Here is a 23,463-nt window from a genome sequence, read left to right on the forward strand (position 1 = left end):
TTTTTACTTTACTCTTGGAATAATTTTCTCAAGACATGAGGTTGCTTTGGCATGAAAGTTCTGGTCGAAAAGGAGTAAAAGTTGGGAATCATTTTTCTTTCCCCTGTGTTTTTTGGGCTTATTAGGATAGTGGGCAGAGAAGAAGAGGATAGGAAAAAATGAATAAAAGGAGAGTACCTAAATAGACTTTGGATTCCTGCAAGTGAATAGTGATTATTATTATTTAGTTTTTTAAGTTACAGTGCACAATTTTTTCTTACGGATTTAGATATATAGTTGTTTCTGTTAATCATTTTAAATTTATTTTTTACTTATAAATTCTGAGTTATAATGTGCATAGTTTAAGGATTCAGATATTTCTGTAAGCACAGGTCTTCAGTTATCTTTTGATCCTCTTCCTGCCAGCCCTTGCTCCACAGAAGTAGCCAGTTTCAATTCTTATAGTTTTTGTATGTTTATCACTTAGTAACACGCTTATACATCTACCTATTGTTTTTTAAATAGGATTATTTTTAAGAAGGATTATCTATTAACTTCCTATGCAGGAACATGGAGATATTGCTGTCTTTGATAGGAACTTGCTCCTCCACCCCCATACATATGCACTCATTTTCCCTTTCTATCCTCTTTTGAATAAGGATATAAATTTGGTTATATCAATATGTTTTTTGTGTGTATGTATGTGTGTAACACAACTATATAAACCTTATATACAGTGAAACTATGTAGTATAATTATTATTGTTATTATTATTATTATTAATGTTTATTTATTTTGAGAGAGGGAGAGAGCGAGAGCATGTGACCGTACATGTGCCCGAGTGAGCCGGGGAGGGAGAGAAAGAGGGAGAGAGAGAATCTCAAGCAGGCTTTACTCATTGCGGAGCCCAGTGCAGGGCTCTATCTCATGATTGTCAGATCACGACCTGAGCTGAAATCAAGAGTCAGATGCTTAACTGACTGAGCCACCCAGGTGCCCCTAATTATTTTTTTTATAAAAGATTTTATTTTAAATAATCTCTATACCCAATGTGGGGCTTGAGTTTACAACCCTGAGGTCAAGTCACATGCTTACCAACTGAACCAGCCAGACACCCCCTAATCTAATTATTCTTAATATTCCCACAAATGTTATTTTCCCTGTTGTTAATACTTGACTTTTTTTTCATTTGCTTACTTTTTTATGTATCAAGTGCTAATTTAATTCAAAGTCTCTGAAAGTGTGAAATTAATCTCAATACATTCAGACTCATCAGATATTCTTTTAATTTTATCTGCCTGATGAAATCTCAGTAGCTCTCTAATATGATCCAATGTAGACAGTTTTCTTTTTTTTTTTTTTTTTTAATTTCTGTGGTATACTTCTTTTCCTGGGATCTTTCTTTACCATCATCTTGGGGATTCCCTTTACCTCTCTTTTGAGTTGTAGCTCTTATTTCCTTTATATTATATCTTCTCCCTTATTAGTTTATTCTTATATATGATGGAACGTTTGGTAACTTCTTTATAAGAGATTCACATGAGATACATTCCACGAGATTTTTCATGTCTGAAAATGACTCCAGACTTAATAGTTTGGCTGGATATAAAATTGTAGGTTTGAAAGTATTTATTCTCAGAAATTTGAAGGCATTTCCTACTGTATCTATATTCAAATGTTGCTGTTGAGTTAACTGTGATTATAATTTCTGATTCTTCATACATGAACTGTCTGTCCCCAAGTCTTTCACTCTTCCTATAGGAAGCTTATAAGATATCAGTTTGTTGTCAGTATTTTAGAATTTTATGAGGATATTCTTTGATGTGGATATTTATCAGTTGGCTGGGCACTTGATGAGTTCTTTTAAGTCTGGAAAAATATGCCTTTGGAAACGTGCCTTAAATTATTTTATTAATGATCTATTTTCATCAGTTTCCTCTGATCTACCTTTCTAGAAATATATTGCCCAGATATTGGACCTGCTGGATGGGTCATCTGATTTTCTTGGGCTTTCTCTCTATGTTGCATCTCTGTCTTTTTGCTCTAATTTTTGAGTGGTTTTCTTCATCCTACAATCTTTCTACTTAGCTTGTCATTTTTGCCATCATGTTTTAGATCATTTTTTTTCTCTGAACTAAATTTATAACATTTTCTTCATTAACACAACATCTTCTCATCTGTCTGAAGCTAGTAATCATTAATTTTTTTAAGTTTTCTTTTCCTTATCTTATCTCTGCTTCATCCAGGTTTGTGTTTGTTTTGTACTCTTTTAGAAGCACTAATCAGATGCTTATGATCTTTGATCTTTGATTGTTTGCTCATATTTAAATTTGGGGCATTAAAAGCTGGTAGAGACCTTGAATGGGACTTGCCAATCATGGGCTTCACAATAAGGTGATTTAACTGAATTGTTTAATTGGGGAAACTCCAATTTAAAAAACTCCAATGTCAGAATCTTCTGATCATTTTTTGGAGCTGATGAAACTGTGCAGATGACTTTCCAGTATTTTTCTTGTCTAGTGTTCTTGTAAGTAAGTTGGGCAAGAGGGCTGAGGTATACAAATGCTTTTAATTTCTATGTTTTACTTTATGGAAACTTCTTCTCCCATTGTCTGTGTCCCCTAGTCCAGAAATCCATATTTTCCATGCAGAGAAGAAAGCTCCAATTTTCTTCTGGGAGAAGGACAGTCATCTGGTACACAGTATGGGGTATCTAAGTTTCTGAATAGTTCTTGGATAGATTTTCAACAAGGTGCTCTTATTTTTACCTATATCTGCCCTTACTTCAAGAGGTACTGAGCACTGGCAATTTTTAATGCTTTTGGAAGTTCTGTAAAGTAAATTTTGGAAGTTGTTTCTTTACTTTGTCCCTTCATTGAGTTTTCTAGGTCACTTACTATTTATCTGAGTTGCTTTCTGGAATCTATAATTTTGTATTTGTTGCTTCATTTCCCACTCTCTTTGTCTCTGTGAATTTATGGGTTTTGTAAAACTCATTGCCACTGTCTTACTTAAGAAGGGAGTGAAACTAAATGCATGTCTTATTTTCCCACAGAAGTAGCATTGACTCTAAACTAGAGTTCAGCTCACAAGCAATATAATTAATTTGGCCATAGTCTGGTGGTCTAGGGGAGGAAGTGAATCTTTCCTCATATAAGCCTTTAAAATTCAACTGCATCCGCATCCTCCCCCACCCTCCTTGAGTGTTTTTTTTCCTCCTATAGTTCATACAGTGTATTGCTACCCTCTTAATTTTTTCTCCCTTGATCATTCCAGAACTTTGATGTAGAACCTCAAAGAGCACAAAATTCTGAGTCTGGCATTTGTATCTCTCTATAATAAGTGCATTTCTGTGTTTTTTTTTCCTCTCCCTAATATGAATCCTCATCTGTAGTTAGTCTGGCTTCCCTTCTTTCCCTTCTTCCTTTCATTTCCTTCCAATTATTTCTTTGTTTACCAAACATCTATAAAACCCTTGTTAAATGTCCAGTTGTTTAAGATTCAAAAATGGATAATATCTCTTTCCTTGAGTTGCTTGCAATTTCATGAGAGACAAGATATAAACAATGTAATGCCCTGACATAGAACACATGACGTAAGTTCTGTCAGAATAATGGGAGGTCACTTGGGGAGGTGGAGAATTTCATGTGGGGAGGTGAGAAAAGGCCTCGCAAATGAGAGATATTTAGGTTAAGCCTTAGAGAATAGTCTCTAGGAGGCCCCAAAGCTAGGATTTGGTGAGAGGACAGGCATTCCAAGGAGCATGCATTGCTTGAGGAAGGTGAAGGGACATGTGCAAAAGATCTTGGTGCATTAGGGGAAATGCAGGAGTAATGAGAATGGAAAATGATGGGTGGGTCCAAAGAGGTGGGTATTTGTTTTTTAGAAGCATCACTTTTGTAGCAATGAGGCAAGTAGTTTCCATGGCTGCTCCTTCCAGTCAGTATGCCACAGTCATGAGTTCCCATGGAATGCCCATGTCATTCCTTTTCCTCATTCCAAATCTGGTTTGTGCTTTGAGTTCCAACTCAAGTCCTATCCTTTTTATGAAGGCCTTTTTAACCTATTCCAGCATGTTAGTTTGCCTCTTTTTTCTTGGACTCTTTTTTTTTTAATTTATTTTTTAACGTTTATTTATTTTTTTGAGACAGAGAGAGACAAAGCATGAACGGGGGAGGGTCAGAGAGAGGGAGACACAGAATCTGAAACAGGCTCCAGGCTCTGAGCTGTCAGCACACAGCCTGACGCGGGGCTGGAACTCACGGACCGCGAGATCATGACCTGAGCCGAAGTCGGCCGCTTAACCGACTGAGCCACCCAGGCGCCCCTCTTGGACTCTTAAAATATGAATTATGTAGCACTTAATTATATATGTTTGCAAACTTAATACTATTTGTGTGTGTGTGTGTGTGTGTGTGTGTGTGTGTGTGTGTACTGCATCTCTTGTCTCTTTAACAAATATCAGGTTCCTAGGAGACTAGCATAGCCCTGTATATAGTGTGATCCAATGGATAATTTGCTTTTTACAACATTGGTCAAATAAATATGTAGTTAGCTACCACTATATGCCAAGCCTATGATAGATTTTGGAAATTGATAGTAGATAAGTGAGAATACAGTCTCTGCCTATTTAAGGGGGCAGAATTTAATTTTTTTATAAATCTAAAATTAAATTTACTAGCTATGTCTTTAATAACCACAAACAGATTCTGATTTACTTATTCCCTTTCCACAATTCAAGGCAATTATCAGAGCAACGATCCTTTAAGCTTTTATTTATCCATCAGTAGAAGCTCTGGTGAATGTCTTGATACTGCCTTTCCTTGAGGCATCATTTAAATTAATAGTCCCTTTAATTTGAATTTTTGGGCATAAAGGTTGTAAGTGAATGCAAGAATTTTTAAACTTACATTTATTTATGAGCCAAAAGAATCGCAGAATATTTTACTATTTTTAATCTATTTTTGAAGCTGGTTCAATTTGGCAATAAAAAAAGATATATCTTCAATGTAAATGTAAATATAGGAGAACTATGAATAGAAATTATAACTACATTCTAGGATAGAAATGTGGTTATTTAAACCCTCAGGTGCAGTAGCAAGCTTCGTCTTGATAAAGTACAAATCCGGATTTCAAATTCACTTAAATTCCTCCTTTTCAGTTTACCAGAGTTTAGAATTTGTTTTATATTTCTAAGACCAAAGTTCTTTTATGAATCCCATATATAATATTAATTTATGTACAATAAATTGAAGTACAATATGAGGAGCATTTAACTTAACAGGTTTAGAGGATGATAGAAAAGAAAAACATCCTTTATTATGGACATTGTTGTGTTCATTCATATGTATTGGAAGTGTCATTTAAACTAAAATTTATTTGATTGTGTTACCTAGTTAGATCTAGCAGAAACTAATTAAAACTTAGTTAAGGGGTTTCATTCTTTTATTAGTTGAGCCTTGAATGACTATTGTTTGATCACTATTGGCCACTATTTGTTGAGTATCTGCTGGATACATAAAGATGTTGGAGAGCTGATGAAGTACAATAAGACATAAAAAAATGGATGGCTATTGCTGCGCCACACAGGTCATCATGGAATTCTCTTAACAGTTTGGTTAAATGTGCCCATCTCACATCTGATGCAGGTTCAGTGAGCTTATGTCTTACACTTACAACCTTCTCAGAACCATTACCCTTGGGCTACCCAAGCAGCTTCAACCTGAAGCGCTGTTCCCACCATCTGTGGGCTTGATAGGGATTTAATGGATCTTCACCTGAAACCAACATGTTCTTGCATAATGTGTTGTTTCCCTGACTATCCTACTGGTTACTCCTAAAAGTAGTTTCTCAATAAATTGCATGCATACTCATCTTCATCTTGGGTTCTGCTTCTAAAGAACTTGATGTATGACAGTTGCTATTTGAAAAAATTGATGATGGTGGTTATATTAAACATTGAATAAAGCAGGTCTTGTAGCAGAAAGGATGACCCAAGATTTCAGAGCAAGGCTTGGAAAGAATCATTAGCTAGGAAATTCTTGCAGAAAATGCCTTGTTAGAGCAACTAGCAGTGCTATGTTTCCTGATATTCCCAAGTTGGCTAAGTTTCCTAGGTTCTTAAGTTTTCTATGTCTTCTCATTCTAGAAGGGTCTGGTTATCTTCCCAGAGGGAAGAATTTGAGACCTATGGTGAAGGTGGTTTTAGCAACTTTCTCTGTGTTTTTGTTTATGGATAGTTGAAATTGCTATCTTGCATTAAGTCCCATGTTGAGGTTGGGTAGAAATTGATATGACAAGTATGTTGAGGCAGAAATAATCATTATGCATGAAAAGAAGTTCACATGATTACAGAGTTGGATTGGCTGGAGTAGGGACTGAGGATTAGTTAAAGGGACTCTCAAGGAATCCTTCCTAAGGATTTCTGAAAGTAGTCACCCAGGAAAGTAGTACTGCCCACTAGAGTGCTTTACTGAGTCACATGTGCCTGTAGTTATTTGAAGGATGGGATATAGCTTAAACTTTGCAGTTATTTTCGGCTGAGGAAATGGAGACTCTGACTGGTTAAGTGATTTGGGATTAATAAATGAGAAAATCAAGACCTTATTTCAGATTTTTTCCAGGTCATTCATTTATTCACAAATAAATGAGTTAAAGTAGTTACATTTTGATAAGATTAGCATGTGATACAGCTAAGCACAGGTATTACTTGAGGGATATGAATTGTAAAGGATGAGCAGAAAGGGTAGTTAGAGTTGGCATGACATTTATAAATTCACTTTTTTTTTTCAACGTTTACTTATTTTTGGGACAGAGAGAGAGCATGAACGGGGGAGGGGCAGAGAGAGAGGGAGACACAGAATCGGAAACAGGCTCCAGGCTCTGAGCCATCCACCCAGAGCCTGACGCGGGGCTCGAACTCACGGACCGCGAGATCGTGACCTGGCTGAAGTCGGACGCTTAACCGACTGCGCCACCCAGGCGCCCCGGCATGACATTTAAAGTAAAGGGATATGGATAAGGGACAATATACTGGGCCCAAGGAAGTGCAGACACTTTGATGTGACTGCATTGTAGTATGTGTCTTTGTGGTCAGAGATGAGGTTGAATTGCAAAGTAGAAACTAGATTATGGAGGACCTTGTACATCATATTCAGAAGTTGTAATTTTATCTTGAAAGGGATGGTGAGTGACTAAAGAATATGCATGTTAGAAAGAATACTGTCAGCAGTATGGAAGCATTATAATAATTCAAAGGAAAAATAACAAGAGTCTAAATCAGGATATATTAATGGAGATGTAGATGAGGGAAAAACTGGAGACATGTTTACAGATAGAGTTGAAAAGATTTAGTGATTGACTGGATATAAATCAGAGAGAGAAAGAGTCTAGAATGACTCTTACATTTCTGGCTTGGGTTACTCAAGAATGGTCATTCTGTCTCTAAGAAAAGGAAAGTATAGGAAGGGTAGTTTGCTGCTATGGGGAAGTCTTAGAGGAGAGGAAGAAGATAATAGCTTCAGTTTGGGACATGTTAAAATTAAAATTCTAGTTGGATAGTCAAATGCCTTGATATAGCCTTCTGATCACAAATTCAGATTGCTTCTTTTAAAAAAATTGTTTTAATGTTTATTTATTTTTGAGAGAGGGACACACACACACACACACACACACACACACACACACAAAATCTGAAGCAGGCTCCAGACTCTGAGCTGTCAGCACATGGGATGTAGGGCTTGAACTCATGAACTGTGAGATCATGACCTGAACCAAAGTCAGACACTTAACCAACTGGACCACCCACGTGCCCCCAGATTGCTTCTTCCTATACCAGACCACTGATGGAGATGACTAACAACAAGAACACGTAAATATTTTACAAAGACATCTATATTGTTTCTCTGTTTTTAAGAATGGTCATTTTGGGGTAAGCAGTGATGATTTGAAGTCCATTTTTGTGTGTGGTTGTATTTTATTAAAAATAATTTCCTTCTATGGCAATTCTATTATCATTTCCTCCACTTCTGTAAAGTTCTCTTTGTCAGAACTATTGTATTTTCTGGACTCTGTCTTCTTTCCCTCACCACCTTTTTATAAATTTCTCCCTTCATCCTGCCTTCTCCATTCACTGTTTACTTTCTGCCTCCAACCTTTTAAGGAATGGATGCCTCACCCCATTTGTTGTTTTTGTTTTCTCTTTGTGGTATCCCTTACTGTTTTTGATCTTATTGCATCCCCATAAATCTTATCTATGCAGTCATATAAACCAAATTAATTTTTTTTTCATTTTCTCTCTTCCTTCCTTCCTTCCTTCCTTCCTTCCTTCCTTCCTTCCTTCCTTCCTTCCTTCCTTCCTTCCTTCCTTCCTTCCTTCCTTCCTTCCTCCCTTTCTTTTTCTTTCTTTCTTTCTTTCTTTCTTTCTTTCTTTCTTTCTTTCTGTCATCTTTTTTCTTTTCTTTCCTTTTCTTCTCTTTCTGCCTTTTTCCTTTCTCCCTTCCTCTCTTTCTTTATTGCTTTCTTCCTTCCTTCTGTTCTTTTGTTGTTTTTATTTAAACCCAGGTTAGTCAACATATAGTGTAATAATGGTTTCAGGAGTAGAATTTAGTGATTTGTCACTTACATATAACACCCAGTGCTCATCCCAACAAGAGCCCTCCTTAATGTCCATCACCCATTTAGCCCATCCCCCCACCCAACACCCCTCTAGCAACCCTCAGTTTGTTTTTTGTATTTAAGAATCTCTTATGGTTTGCCTCCCTCTCTGTTTTTATCTTATTTTCCCTTCCCTTCCCCTATAATCACCTGTTTTGTTTCTTGAATTCCCCATGAATGAAATCATACAATATTTGTCTTTCTGTACTGACTTATTTTGCTTAGCATAATACATTCTAGTTCCATCCATGTTGTTGCAAATAGCAAGATTTCATTCTTTTTCATCACTGAGTAATATGCCATTGTATATTTATATACCACATCTTCTTTATCCATTCATCTTTCAATGGACGTTTGGTCTCTTTCCATAATTTGACTATTGTTGATAGTGCTGCTATAAACATTGGGGTACATGTGACCCTTCAAATCAGCATTTTTATCCTTTGGATAAATACCTAGTAGTGCAATTGCTGGGTTGTAGGGTAGCTCTATTTTTAATTTTTTGAGGAACCTCCATACTGTTTTCCAGAGTGGCTGTACCAGTTCGCATTCCCACCAGCAATGCAGGAGTCAAATTAAATATTTTTTAAAGCATTAGTTTCTAATGTGAGATCAACTAACTTTTGCTGTAGAGAAGGCAACCAGAAAGGCAAGTAATCTTTTCCATTTAGGGTAACAAATCTCAGTGCCTTTGTCTTCTGATCCTATCACTAGGCTAGTAGAGGTAAGAATTTCAGGTAAGCAGAAAAAGGAGTGGAAGAGGGGTAGTTTCTGTTTAGGCAGACCAGTTGTGATATTTTATGTGAATAAGATTCTTGCAGCAAATCATGACCTGTGAAGGGAGCATAGCTTTATCATATAGACCTGGTTTGCATCCTGGTTCTATTTCTTCTAGCTGTCAGTCCTGGGAAGAAGTTTACTTAACTTCTTCATGGCTCAGTTTTCTCAAAGAGTTTTATTGTGAAATGTAAGTAATATATATAAAAAAATACTACTTGACATCTAGTAGTAGTGAAAAAACATGTGAGTTTCCTTTTCTCCTTAAGGTCTCTCTCAGGTGACACCCTATGTATCTGCCTATTATTTTGAATTGTAGGAAATCTTCCTTTGGAATGGTAAGCAATATTGTACCCCAGTGATCACCGAGACTTTTAACATGCCAGTACTTACACAAAGCCCAGTGATTACTGTAAATGTTTTTCTAAAGAATCACTCTTAAGAAGTTTCTGGGAATTTTGTCAATATTTAGAATGATATATAACTAGAATAAAAAGACCATGTGCATGATTATTTGAAATAGTCTGTTTACAGTGTTATCATCCAGCCAGATCTGTAAAACATGTAAAGGGTATGTGCCTTTGGTACTTCAACTTTTTGTGTGCCTTTCCTCTAGATATAATGGAAGACAATGGATTTACAGCCCACTTTCTAGGACAAAGAAATGGCTATATTGAATTTTTCTTTATTCTATTTAAGTAAAGTCTTTTTCATTACTGTTTGTACCTTTGGTTTCAAATCATGTATCTGATTTGTACTTTATTACTATTTTAGAACAGTGTATAAAATGCAGTGCTAACATCAGTTTTTTTTTTATTTTCTCTAGGATTTAAAATAAATCTATAACAGAATTTTTAAAAAGCCAGTAAGCAAGAATAGAAAAATATACAATATATTAAGGGAAATCTAACTCATCAATATTGGATAAAAATAAGAAATCAATCAAGGTATAAAATATACTTCGTAGGATTCATAATAGAGCAAATGAAAAGGATTTTGAGAAATTATTAAAACACAATCAAAATGATAAATTGCTATACTTTACACAGTGTCTTGTTGGAATGAACAATATCACATACCATAAAGAGGAAATGGAAAAAAATCACAGTTGAAAGAATTTATTTTTTTTATTTTTTTTTTAGTGTTGTTTTTCTTTTTTTTTTTATATATATATATGAAATTTATTGACAAATTGGTTTCCATACAACACCCAGTGCTCATCCCAAAAGGTGCCCTCCTCAATACCCATCACCCACCCTCCCCTCCCTCCCACCCCCCATCAACCCTCAGTTTGTTCTCAGTTTTTAACAGTCTCTTATGCTTTGGCTCTCTCCCACTCTAACCTCTTTTTTTTTTTTCCTTCCCCTCCCCCATGGGTTCCTGTTAAGTTTCTCAGGATCCACATAAGAGTGAAACCATGTGGTATCTGTCTTTCTCTGTATGGCTTATTTCACTTAGCATCACACTCTCCAGTTCCATCCACGTTGCTACAAAAGGCCATATTTCATTTTTTCTCATTGCCACATAGTATTCCATTGTGTATATATACCACAATTTCTTTATCCATTCATCAGTTGATGGGCATTTAGGCTCTTTCCATAATTTGGCTATTGTTGAGAGTGCTGCTATGAACATTGGGGTACAAGTGCTCCTATGCATCAGTACTCCTGTATCCCTTGGATAAATTCCTAGCAGTGCTATTGCTGGGTCATAGGGTAGGTCTATTTTTAATTTTCTGAGGAACCTCCACACTGCTTTCCAGAGCGGCTGCACCAATTTGCATTCCCACCAACAGTGCAAGAGGGTTCCCGTTTCTCCACATCCTCTCCAGCATCTATAGTCTCCTGATTTGTTCATTTTGGCCACTCTGACTGGCGTGAGGTGATACCTGAGTGTGGTTTTGATTTGTATTTCCCTGATAAGGAGCGACGCTGAACATCTTTTCATGTGCCTGTTGGCCATCTGGATGTCTTCTTTAGAGAAGTGTCTATTCATGTTTTCTGCCCATTTCTTCACTGGGTTATTTGTTTTTCGTGTGTGGAGTTTGGTGAGCTCTTTATAGATTTTAGATACTAGCCCTTTGTCCGATATGTCATTTGCAAATATCTTTTCCCATTCCGTTGGTTGCCTTTTAGTTTTGTTGGTTGTTTCCTTTGCTGTGCAGAAGCTTTTTATCTTCATAAGGTCCCAGTAATTCACTTTTGCTTTTAATTCCCTTGCCTTTGGGGATGTGTCGAGTAAGAGATTGCTACGGCTGAGGTCAGAGAGGTCTTTTCCTGCTTTCTCCTCTAAGGTTCTGATGGTTTCCTGTCTCACATTTAGGTCCTTTATCCGTTTTGAGTTTATTTTTGTAAATGGTGTGAGAAAGTGGTCTAGTTTCAACCTTCTGCATGTTGCTGTCCAGTTCTCCCAGCACCATTAGTTAAAGAGGCTGTCTTTTTTCCATTGGATGTTCTTTCCTGCTTTGTCAAAGATGAGTTGGCCATACGTTTGTGGGTCTAGTTCTGGGGTTTCTATTCTATTCCATTGGTCTGTGTGTCTGTTTTTGTGCCAATACCATGCTGTCTTGATGATGACAGCTTTGTAGTAGAGGCTAAAGTCTGGGATTGTGATGCCTCCTGCTTTGGTCTTCTTCTTCAAAATTCCTTTGGCTATTCGGGGCCTTTTGTGGTTCCATATGAATTTTAGGGTTGCTTGTTCTAGTTTCGAGAAGAATGCTGGTGCAATTTTGATTGGGATTGCATTGAATGTGTAGATAGCTTTGGGTAGTATTGACATTTTGACAATATTTATTTTTCCAATCCATGAGCAGGGAATGTCTTTCCATTTCTTTAAGTCTTCTTCAATTACCTTCATAAGCTTTCTATAGTTTTCAGCATACAGATCCTTTACATCTTTGGTTAGATTTATTCCTAGGTATTTTATGCTTCTTGGTGCAATTGTGAATGGGATCAGCTTCTTTATTTGTCTTTCTGTTGCTTCATTGTTAGTGTATAAGAATGCAACTGATTTCTGGACATTGATTTTGTATCCTGCAACTTTGCTGAATTCATGTATCAGTTCTAGCAGACTTTTGGTGGAGTCTATCGGATTTTCCATGTATAATATCATGTCATCTGCAAAAAGCGAAAGCTTGACTTCATCTTTGCCAATTTGGATGCCTTTGATTTCCTTTTGTTGTCTGATTGCTGATGCTAGAACTTCCAGCACTATGTTAAACAACAGCGGTGAGAGTGGGCATCCCTGTCGTGTTCCTGATCTCAGGGAAAAAGCTCTCAGTTTTTCCCCGTTGAGGATGATGTTAGCTGTGGGCTTTTCATAAATGGCTTTTATGATCTTTAAGTACGTTCCTTCTATCCCGACTTTCTCAAGGGTTTTTATTAAGAAAGGGTGCTGGATTTTGTCAAAGGCCTTTTCTGCATCGATTGACAGGATCATAATGGTTCTTCTCTTTTTTTTTGTTAATGTGATGTATCACGTTGATTGATTTGCGAATGTTGAACCAGCCCTGCATCCCAGGAATGAATCCCACTTGATCATGGTGAATAATTATTTTTATATGCTGTTGAATTCCATTTGCTAGTATCTTATTGAGAATTTTTGCATCCATATTCATCAGGGATATTGGCCTGTAGTTCTCTTTTTTTTACTGGGTCTCTGTCTGGTTTAGGAATCAAAGTAATACTGGCTTCATAGAATGAGTCTGGAAGTTTTCCTTCCCTTTCTATTTTTTGGAACAGCTTGAGAAGGATAGGTATTACCTCTGCTTTAAATGTCTGGTAGAACTCCCCTGGGAAGCCATCTGGTCCTGGACTCTTATTTGTTGGGAGATTTTTGATAACCGATTCAATTTCTTCGCTGGTTATGGGTCTGTTCAAGCTTTCTATTTCCTCCTGATTGAGTTTTGGAAGAGTTTGGGTGTTCAGGAATTTGTCCATTTCTTCCAGGTTGTCCAATTTGTTGGCATATAATTTTTCATAGTATTCCCTGATAATTGTTTGTATCTCTGAGGGATTGGTTGTCATAATTCCATTTTCATTCATGATTTTATCTCCTTGGGTCATCTCCCTTTTCTTTTTGAGAAGCCTGGCTAGAGGTTTGTCAATTTTGTTTATTTTTTCAAAAAACCAACTCTTGGTTTCGTTGATCTGCTCTACAGTTTTTTTAGATTCTATATTGTTTATTTCTGCTCTGATCTTTATTATTTCTCTTCTTCTGCTGGGTTTGTGGTGTCTTTGCTGTTCTGCTTCTATTTCCTTTAGGTGTGCTGTTAGATTTTGTATTTGGGATTTTTCTTGTTTCTTGAGATAGGCCTGGATTGCAATGTATTTTCCTCTCAGGACTGCCTTCGCTGCGTCCCAAAGCGTTTGGATTGTTGTATTTTCATTTTCGTTTGTTTCCATATATTTTTTGATTTCTTCTCTAATTGCCTGGTTGACCCACTCATTCGTTAGTAGGGTGTTCTTTAACCTCCATGCTTTTGGAGGTTTTCCAGACTTTTTCCTGTGGTTGATTTCAAGCTTCATAGCATTGTGGTCTGAAAGTATGCATGGTATAATTTCAATTCTTGTAAACTTATGAAGGGCTGTTTTGTGACCCAGTATATGATCTATCTTGGAGAATGTTCCATGTGCACTTGAGAAGAAAGTATATTCTGTTGCTTTGGGATGCAGAGTTCTAAATATATCTGTCAAGTCCATCTGATCCAATGTATCATTCAGGGCCCTTGTTTCTTTATTGACCGTGTGTCTAGGTGATCTATCCATTTCTGTAAGTGGGGTGTTAAAGTCCCCAGGAATTACCACATTCTTATCAATAAGGTTGCTTCTGTTTATGAGTAATTGTTTTATATATTTGGGGGCTCCGGTTTTCGGCGCATAGACATTTATAATTGTTAGCTCTTCCTGATGGATAGACCCTGTAACTATTATATAATGTCCTTCTTCATCTCTTGTTACAGCCTTTAATTTAAAGTCTAGTTTGTCTGATATAAGTATGGCTACTCCAGCTTTCTTTTGGCTTCCAGTAGCATGATAAATAGTTCTCCATCCCCTCACTCTGAATCTAAAGGTGTCCTCAGGTCTAAAATGAGTCTCTTGTAGACAGCAAATAGATGGGTCTTGTTTTTTTATCCATTCTGATACCCTATGTCTTTTGGTTGGCGCATTTAATCCGTTTACATTCAGTGTTATTATAGAAAGATACGGGTTTAGAGTCATTGTGATGTCTGTATGTTTTATGCTTGTAGTGATGTCTCTGGTACTTTGTCTCACAGGGTCCCCCTTAGGATCTCTTGTGAGGCTGTTTTAGTGGTGACAAATTCCTTCAGTTTTTGTTTGTTTGGGAAGACCTTTATCTCTCCTTCTATTCTAAATGACAGACTTGCTGGATAAAGGATTCTCGGCTGCATATTTTTGCTGTCTAGCACCCTGAAAATCTCGTGCCAATTCTTTCTGGCCTGCCAAGTTTCAAAAGAGAGATCAGTCACGAGTCTTATAGGTCTCCCTTTATATGTGAGGGCACGTTTACCCCTTGCTGCTTTCAGAATTTTCTCTTTATCCTTGTATTTTGCCAGTTTCACTATGATATGTCATGCAGAAGATCGATTCAAGTTACGTCTGAAGGGAGTTCTCTGTGCCTCTTGGATTTCAATGCCTTTTTTCTTCCCCAGTTCAGGGAAGTTCTCAGCTATGATTTCTTCAAGTACCCCTTCAGCACCTTTCCCTCTCTCTTCCTCCTCTGGGATACCAATTATGCGTATATTATTTCTTTTTAGTGTATCACTTAGTTCTCTAATTTTCCCCTCATACTCCTGGATTTTTTTATCTCTCTTTTTCTCAGCTTCCTCTTTTTCCATAACTTTATCTTCTAGTTCACCTATTCTCTCCTCTGCCTCTTCCATCCGAGCCGTGGTGGTCTCCATTTTGTTTTGCATTTCCTTTAAAGCGTTTTTCAGCTCCTCGTGACTGTTCCTTAGTCCCTTGATCTCTGTAGCAAGAGATTCTCTGCTGTCCTGTATACTGTTTTCCAGCCCAGCGATTAATTTTATGACTATTATTCTAAATTCACTTTCTGTTATATTATTTAAATCCTTTTTGATCAGCTCATTAGCTGTTGTTATTTCCTGGAGATTCTTCTGAGGGGAATTTTTCCGCTTGGTCATTTTGGATAGTCCTTTGTGTGGTGAGGACCTGCAGGGCACTTCCCCTGTGCTGTGGTGTATAACTGGAGTTGGTGGGCGGGGCCGCAGTCAGTCCTGATGTCTGCTCCCAGCCCACCGCTGGGGCCACAGTCAGACTGGTGTGTGCCTTCTCTTCCCCTCTCCTAGGGGCGGGATTCACTGTGGGGTGGCGTGGCCCATCTGGGCTACTTGCACTCTGCCAGGCTTGTGATGCTGGGGATCTGGCGTATTAGCTGGGGTGGGAAGGCAAGGTGCACGGCGGCAGGGGGGGCAGGCTTAGCTCGCTTCTCCTTAGGTGATCCACTTCAGGAGGGGCCCTGTGGCAGCCGGAGGGAGTCAGATCCGCTGCCGGAGGTTTGGCTCCGCAGAAGCACAGAGTTGGGTGTTTGTGCGGAGGGAGCAATTTCCCTGGCAGGAACCGGTTCCCTTTGGGATTTTGGCTGGGGGATGGGCGGGGGAGATGGCGCTGGCGAGCGCCTTTGTTCCCCGCCAAACTGAGCTCTGTCGTCCGGGGGCTCCGCAGCTCACCCTCCCTTTGTCCTCCAGCCTTCCCGCTTTCCGAGCAGAGCTGTTAACTTATGACCTCCCAGACGCTAAGTCGCGCTTGCTGTCGGAACACAGTCCGTCAGGCCCCTCCGCTTTTGCAAGCCGGACTCGGGGACTCTGCTTGGCTGGCGAGCCGCCCCTCCGCCCCGGCTCCCTCCTGCCAGTCCGTGGAGCGCGCACCGCCTCGCCGCCCTTCCTACCCTCTTCCGTGGGCCTCTCGTCGGCACTTGGGTCCGGTGACTCCGTTCTGCTAATCCTCTGGCGGTTTTCTGGGTTATGTAGGCAGGTGTAGGTGGAATCTAAGTGATCAGCAGGACGCGCAGTGAGCCCAGCGTCCTCGTACGCCGCCATCTTCAAGGTGGTCCCCAGTAATTTCCCACAGTTGAAAGAATTTATACTGAATACAAGTTCAAGGAAACTAGCTATAGGTTATTATCTCATTGTTGTCCAAAGAGAATAGCATATATGTGATAATTATTTTTAGAGGAAACTAAATTCATACATCTTTATTTTTGTTTTGAGTTTTGCTTCTGCCTTTGTGTGTCATTTGGCTCTAAAGAAACTCACCAACTTCTGTAACAATACCAAGCCCAGAGTCTTTGAAATGGCAATTTAGGGATCATCTTTAGGAGTTATCTGAGAAAGTTTCATAGAAAAACAAATCTCAGGAGCTAAGAGTTAGGGTCTAAACCAAAGATACCTCGCAAGAATATCCTTCTTTCATTGTCTACCATGAAAGATGAAGCTTGATCAGATTAAGGAAGCCAATAGGTCTGCTGAAAGCAATGACAAAGTATTCTTTACACTTTACGCATGGAGGATGGACACAGAGAAGTAGAGTTATTTATTGAAAAATAATACACAATGGTTGGAGAGCTGGAATCAGGATTTAGGATACTTATTTGCAGTGCTTACTAGTCTGCATGCTTTATTTGTTAACGTAAGGTACTGCTATTGTTATATCTTTAGTTAACTTCCTTCACACAGCTTTTACAAATAGGTGATAGATTGGCTTATCATTTCCATTCTGTACCTGTATCTTATTTTCCTCTGCCAAAAGGATGTATGATTTCCATAAACATTTATGCTTAATGCCCATTTTCTGTAGAAACAATCCATGTTTCTTTCCTAATAGCAATACTTGCACTATGTAATCACTGTCATTATCATTCTACTTCAGAAGATTTTCCTAGCTGCTCTATCAGGTTTCTACCTACTTCAGAAGCTGTGTACCATTATTCTGGTTTTATAGTTTCACATGGTATTTCATAGTGGTTGTGGTTGTTGTTCTTCTTGGGACGTGTGTGTGTGTGTGTGTGTGTGTGTATGTTTGTGTGTGCGCTCACGCGTGTGTGTATGAGAGAGAGAGAGACAGACAGACAGAAACAGAGAGAGAATGTTTCAGGTCATAGTATTCTGAAACAATCTTGCTATTAATTAGGAAAAACTAACCTTCCCCTGGTCAAATCAATACATATTTTTTTAAGAACAAAAACTAATAAAAAACTTGACTGTGGTCTGGACCAGACATGGTGTTGTTTCTGGGGATTCAAAAATGAACAGGTCACAATCCTGGACCACAGGAAGTTTGCCATCTAGTTTAGAGAGAGAGATAAACAAGAAATTTAGGAAAGAGAGAGAAGAATAAAGCTCATTGCCACCTCATTGTAGCAATCAGATAAATCCAGAAAGTTAGATATGCTGTAAGACTACTACCTTGGCCTCTTCACCATACCTGTCTCATTAAAAAAGTGAAGGAGAACAGAGTAGTTCTAAATGAAAAGAACACTTAATGGACATTATAAGCAAAAGTAATATATGGACTTGGGAGCTGTGCTGGTTTGTATGAAGCAGTTGTAAGGATATTTTGGGGACAATTAGGGCAATTTGAATATAGACTGCATCAGAGCAAATGAAAATTTTTTGACATAGAAAGGTATAGAGTAAAAATTAAAAAGTTCATATTATGAAAAAGCATGTAAGGGAGACCAACTTTTTAGAGAGCCAACTGAGGACATGCTGTACCAGATGTAAATATTTTTATATTGTAAATATATATATTTTTACATATTACATATTTATACATGTATACTGTTACTTTGTCACACATGTTACATACACATATTAAATATTATAAAATATAAAAATAGGTGTTTATTTGAAATTACATATTATTTATTTTTCTGTTACATAAATGCTATTGTTTAAACACTGAGTACAAAGAGAAAGAGCAAAAAATCCTAGCACCAGGGTTCTAGAAAATCTCAACTCTTTGTGCCTTTGCTGGGAACAAAGGCAGCTGAGAAATTACTAGGAAGACAGAGGTGGGATGTGAAGAGGAAGCCAGAGAGAGAGTTGGAGCAACCACTAGAAAGATTAAATCACTACATCTGAAAATAGTGTAAAATGCCTGGGCGATTTAGAGCAGGAATACAGGAAAGGTATTTCAAAATATACCTTATTTAAATGACCAGCAACACGATTTAGAACAGACTCATCTTGAGATAATCTTCGTTTAAAGACCCAAGTATGATTTAAATCAAAGTTCCATTTAAAAAAATTAGTAAAACAGAGAAACCACTAGATAACTTGTTCAAGAAAGAAAGGAAAAATACAAATATACAAAATAAGAAATTATAAAGGAAAGTAACAACTTAAACAGAAGAAATAAAAAAGATTAACTGCATCAAATTTGTAGACAATTTTGAAAACCTAAATGAAATGGAAACATTTTCAGGTTATCAAAACTGATTCTATTAGAGTTATAAAGTCTTAAAAGTTCAATTTTCATAGAACAGATAAAGTTATCAAGGAACCACTCCACAAACAGCACAAAACAAAACATGAGGCCCGGGTGGTTTCACAAAGGAATTCTATTCAACTTTCAAAAACTAGATATTTTTCATGTCTTATAAGTTATTACAGAGCATTAAAAAGGAAGAAAATGTAACATAGATATATAACTCAAATAAAGACAAACAGAAAGAAAACTGCAGATAAATATTTCTCATCGATATTGATGCAAAATTTTTAAATATTAGCAAACAGACACCAATACCATATTAAGAATATAATACAGGGGTGCCTGGGTGGCTCAGTCGGTTAAGCATCCGACTTCGGCTCAGGTCATGATCTCACGGTCCGTGAGTTTGAGCCCCACGTCGGGCTCTGTGCTGACAGCTCAGAGCCTGGAGCCTGTTTCAGATTCTGTGTCTCCCTCTTTCTCTCCTCCCCCTCTCATGCTCTGTCTCTCTCTTCTCAAAAATAAATAAACGTTAAAAAAATAAAAAAAAAGAATATAATACGCCATGACCCAATGGGGTTTTTCAAGGAATGTAAGGAAGTCCATTAATGTCATGTACCCATTAATAAATCCAAGGAAAAATTATATGATTATCTCCATACAGATTGATTAAATCCTTGTAAAAAATCCCATATCAATTCATGATAGAAACATTTAAGGAAAATATTTAAGGAGGGATACTTTCTCAAAATAATAAAAATATATTTGTTTTTAAGCCAGTATTTATTTTTCTAAATCAAGAAATACTAGAGGCCATAAACATTGGTCTTACACAGTGTTGGTCACAAACGTTAAAAAGTACATTTATATATTTGAAATAAATGGCATCCCATATTAAAAAAAAAAAAAGAGGGGCACCTGGGTGGCGCAGTCGGTTAAGCGTCCGACTTCAGCCAGGTCACGATCTCGCGGTCCGTGAGTTCGAGCCCCGCGTCGGGCTCTGGGCTGATGGCTCAGAGCCTGGAGCCTGCTTCCGATTCTGTGTCTCCCTCTCTCTCTGCCCCTCCCCCGTTCATGCTCTGTCTCTCTCTGTCCCAAAAATAAATAAACGTTGAAAAAAAAATTGTTTAAAAAAAAAAAAAGAAATACTAGAGGCAATTTCACTAGGATGAGGAACAAGGCAAGGATGCCAACTGTCTCCACCACTACTTACCATTGCATTAGAGTTATCAGTCAATGCAGTTAGACAGGATAAATCAATTAGAGGCATAAGAATGGATAAAGAAGAAACAAAATTATCTTTACTTGTAGATGATATAATGTTATTGCAAATCTCCCCATCCCCCAGAGAATCAATGATAAAACCAGCTCACCAACAAAGGGGTTGTTAAAGTACTAGTTATAAAATTAACATGCAAAATTAAGCAGCCTTCATACACACAAGCCATTAACAGAGAAGGTAGTGGTAGAGAAAACACACTTTTTCTTTTTCTTTCTTTCTTTCTTTCTTTCTTTCTTTCTTTCTTTCTTTCTTTCTTGAGAAAACACACTTTATGATTAGCAGCAAAGATTAGATACATAGGAATAAATTTAAGAAACCTGCAAAATCATATACAAGGAAAATTTTAAAACACTCCTGAGAAATACTGTGGAGGGCTTGAACAAAAAAGATCCCGTATTCTTTTTCCCCCAGCTTTATTGAGATATAACTGAAATATAATGTTGTGTAAGTTTAAGGTATACAACATGATAATTTGATATATGTATATATTGTGAAAAATTTAACTCAATAAGTTAGTTAACATAACACCTCACATACAATTTTTTATGTGTATGTGTTGAAAACTTCTAAGATCTCTTAGCAACTTTCAAATATACAATTCAGTGTTAACTATAATCATCATACTATATGTTAAATCTCCAGAACTTATTAATCTTATAACTGGAAGTTTTTACACTTTGACCACCTTCACCCCCTTCCCTGCATCTGTACATGGCAACCACCAATCTACTCTGTTTCTAAAAGTTAGTTTGTTTGTTGTTTTACATATAAATGACATCATAGGTATTTATCTTTGACTTATTTTACTCAGCATAATGCCCTTAAAGTTTATTCAGGCTGTCACAAATGGCAGAATTTCTTTCTTTTGGTTGAATAGTATTCATATATATAAAATCCATTTATCTATTGAGGGACACTTAGGTTGTTTCTATGTCTTGCTTATTGTGAATAATGCTGCAATGAACATGAGGGTGCAGGTATCTCTTCAAAATACTGATTTAATTTCCCTCATATATATATATGTATATATAAAATTATACTCATATAATATACATATATATGTATAAATTATACACATATAATTTTCAAGGAACCTTCATATTGTTTCCATAGTGGCTATACCAATTTACATTCCCGCCAATAGTGCACAAGAATTTCCTTTTCTCCACATCCTCACCAAATTTATTTTCTGCCTTTTTGATAATAGCTATTCTAAAAAGTATGAAATGGTATCTCACTGTGGTTTTGATTTGTATTTTCTGATGGTTAGTGATACTGAGTAACTTTAATGTACCTTTTGGCCATTTGAATGTCTTCTTTCGAGAAAAGACATCTGTTCTTGGAGAAGGTGGCTTAGAGTTATAAAAATGTCAGCTTTTGCTAAGTTAATTTATAAAGCAAGTGTAATCTCAGCAAAAATTCCAACACACTTATTTTATAGTGTTAAGCAACTTGATGCAAAAATTCATATGGAAAAACAAATATGCAGGAATACATAGGAAAACATGGAAAAATAACAATTATTTGTGTGTGGGGGGGAAACGAGACTTATCAGACATTCAAACATATTATAAAACATATATAATTAAAACAGAGTTCTACTGGTGCATTAATGGAAAAATAGACAAGTGGAATAGAATAAAAATTATAGAATTAGCCCTAAATACATATGGAAATACAGTATATGACAAAGGCAACATCTCTAACCAGTGGTATAAGGATGGACATTTAATAAATGGTGCTGGGACAACTGTGTAGTCATTTGGAAAAAGATAAAATTAGATTTGCATCTCATACCAAACAAAACATTGAACTCCAAATGGATTAAGGATCTAAATTTAAAAAATGAAATCATTTAAGTACAAAAATAAATATACATGAATTCCTTTTTCATCTTACATTGGGAAAGACTTTCTACTATGACTCAAATCCTAGAGACAATAAAAAGATTGATAAATTTGACTACATAAAAATGAAACACATATGATAGCTAACATCATGAAGTTAAAACACATCTTACATATTAGTATAAAATATTTTCAACCTGTACCACAAACAAAAGGCTAATGGTCCTAAAATATAGGAACTCTTACAAATTAAAGGACAAATGACTGATAATCCAATAGAAAAATATGGAAAAGACATGAACAGAAAATTCATTAAAAATAGGTATAAGTGTATGATATAAAAAGAGATATAAATGTATCAAATATATGAACAAATGCTCAAATTCACTCATATTTAGAAAAATGCAAATTTATACAGTACTGAGATACTGTTTCTCTCCTAACACTGGTAAACATTAAATTTTTTTTTTTTTAATTTTGAGAGAGAGAGCGGGCAAGAGAGCATGAGTGGGGGAGAGGCAGAGAGAGAGAGGGAGACACAGAAGCTGAAGCAGACTCCAGACTCTGAGCTGTCAGCACAGAGCCCGACGTGGGGCTCGAACCCATAAACCACGAGATAATGACCTGAACCAAAGTCGGATGCTTAACTGACTGAGTCACCCAGGTGCCCCAACACTGGTAAACATTTAAAAACATGACAACATATTTTGTTGGCAAAGCTGTCTGGAAACAGCCACTTTTATACATTGCTGGTTGGAATACAAATTGATACAACCCTTCTGGCAATATCTTAACAAAATTACAGATGCATATATCTTTCAGTCTAGGAATTCCTTTGTGGGAATCTACCCTGAAGGTATGCCTTCAACAAAACAAAAATATATAAACAGAAGCTATTCATTACAGCATAGTTTGTAATTGTAAAATATTGGAAATAACTAAAATGTTCATATATGGGAGAGTGGTTAAATAAACCATGGTTTTATTTTATCTTACATATTAATATTCTGTGTTTAATATATGAAAGAAAGGGACCCAAGAAAACACCAAGGTATATTGCTTATTTATTATATTATTTTTTTATTTTTTTTCAATATATGAAATTTATTGTCAAATTGGTTTCCATACAACACCCAGTGCTCATCCCAAAAGGTGCCCTCCTCAATACCCACCACCCACCCTCCCCTCCCTCCCACCCATCATCGACCCTCAGTTTGTTCTCAGTTTTTAAGAGTCTCTTATGCTTTGGCTCTCTCCTACTCTAACCTCTTTTTTTTTTTTTCCTTCCCCTCCCCCATGAGTTGTTAAGTTTCTTAGGATCCACATAAGAGTGAAAACGTATGGTATCTGTCTTTCTCTGTATGGCTTATTTCACTTAGCATCACACTCTCCAGTTCCATCCACGTTGCTACAAAGGGCCATATTTCATTCTTTCTCATTGCCATGCAGTACT

The sequence above is a fragment of the Lynx canadensis genome, chromosome D1 (assembly GCF_007474595.2).
Source record: "Lynx canadensis isolate LIC74 chromosome D1, mLynCan4.pri.v2, whole genome shotgun sequence".
Lineage (NCBI taxonomy): Eukaryota > Metazoa > Chordata > Mammalia > Carnivora > Felidae > Lynx > Lynx canadensis.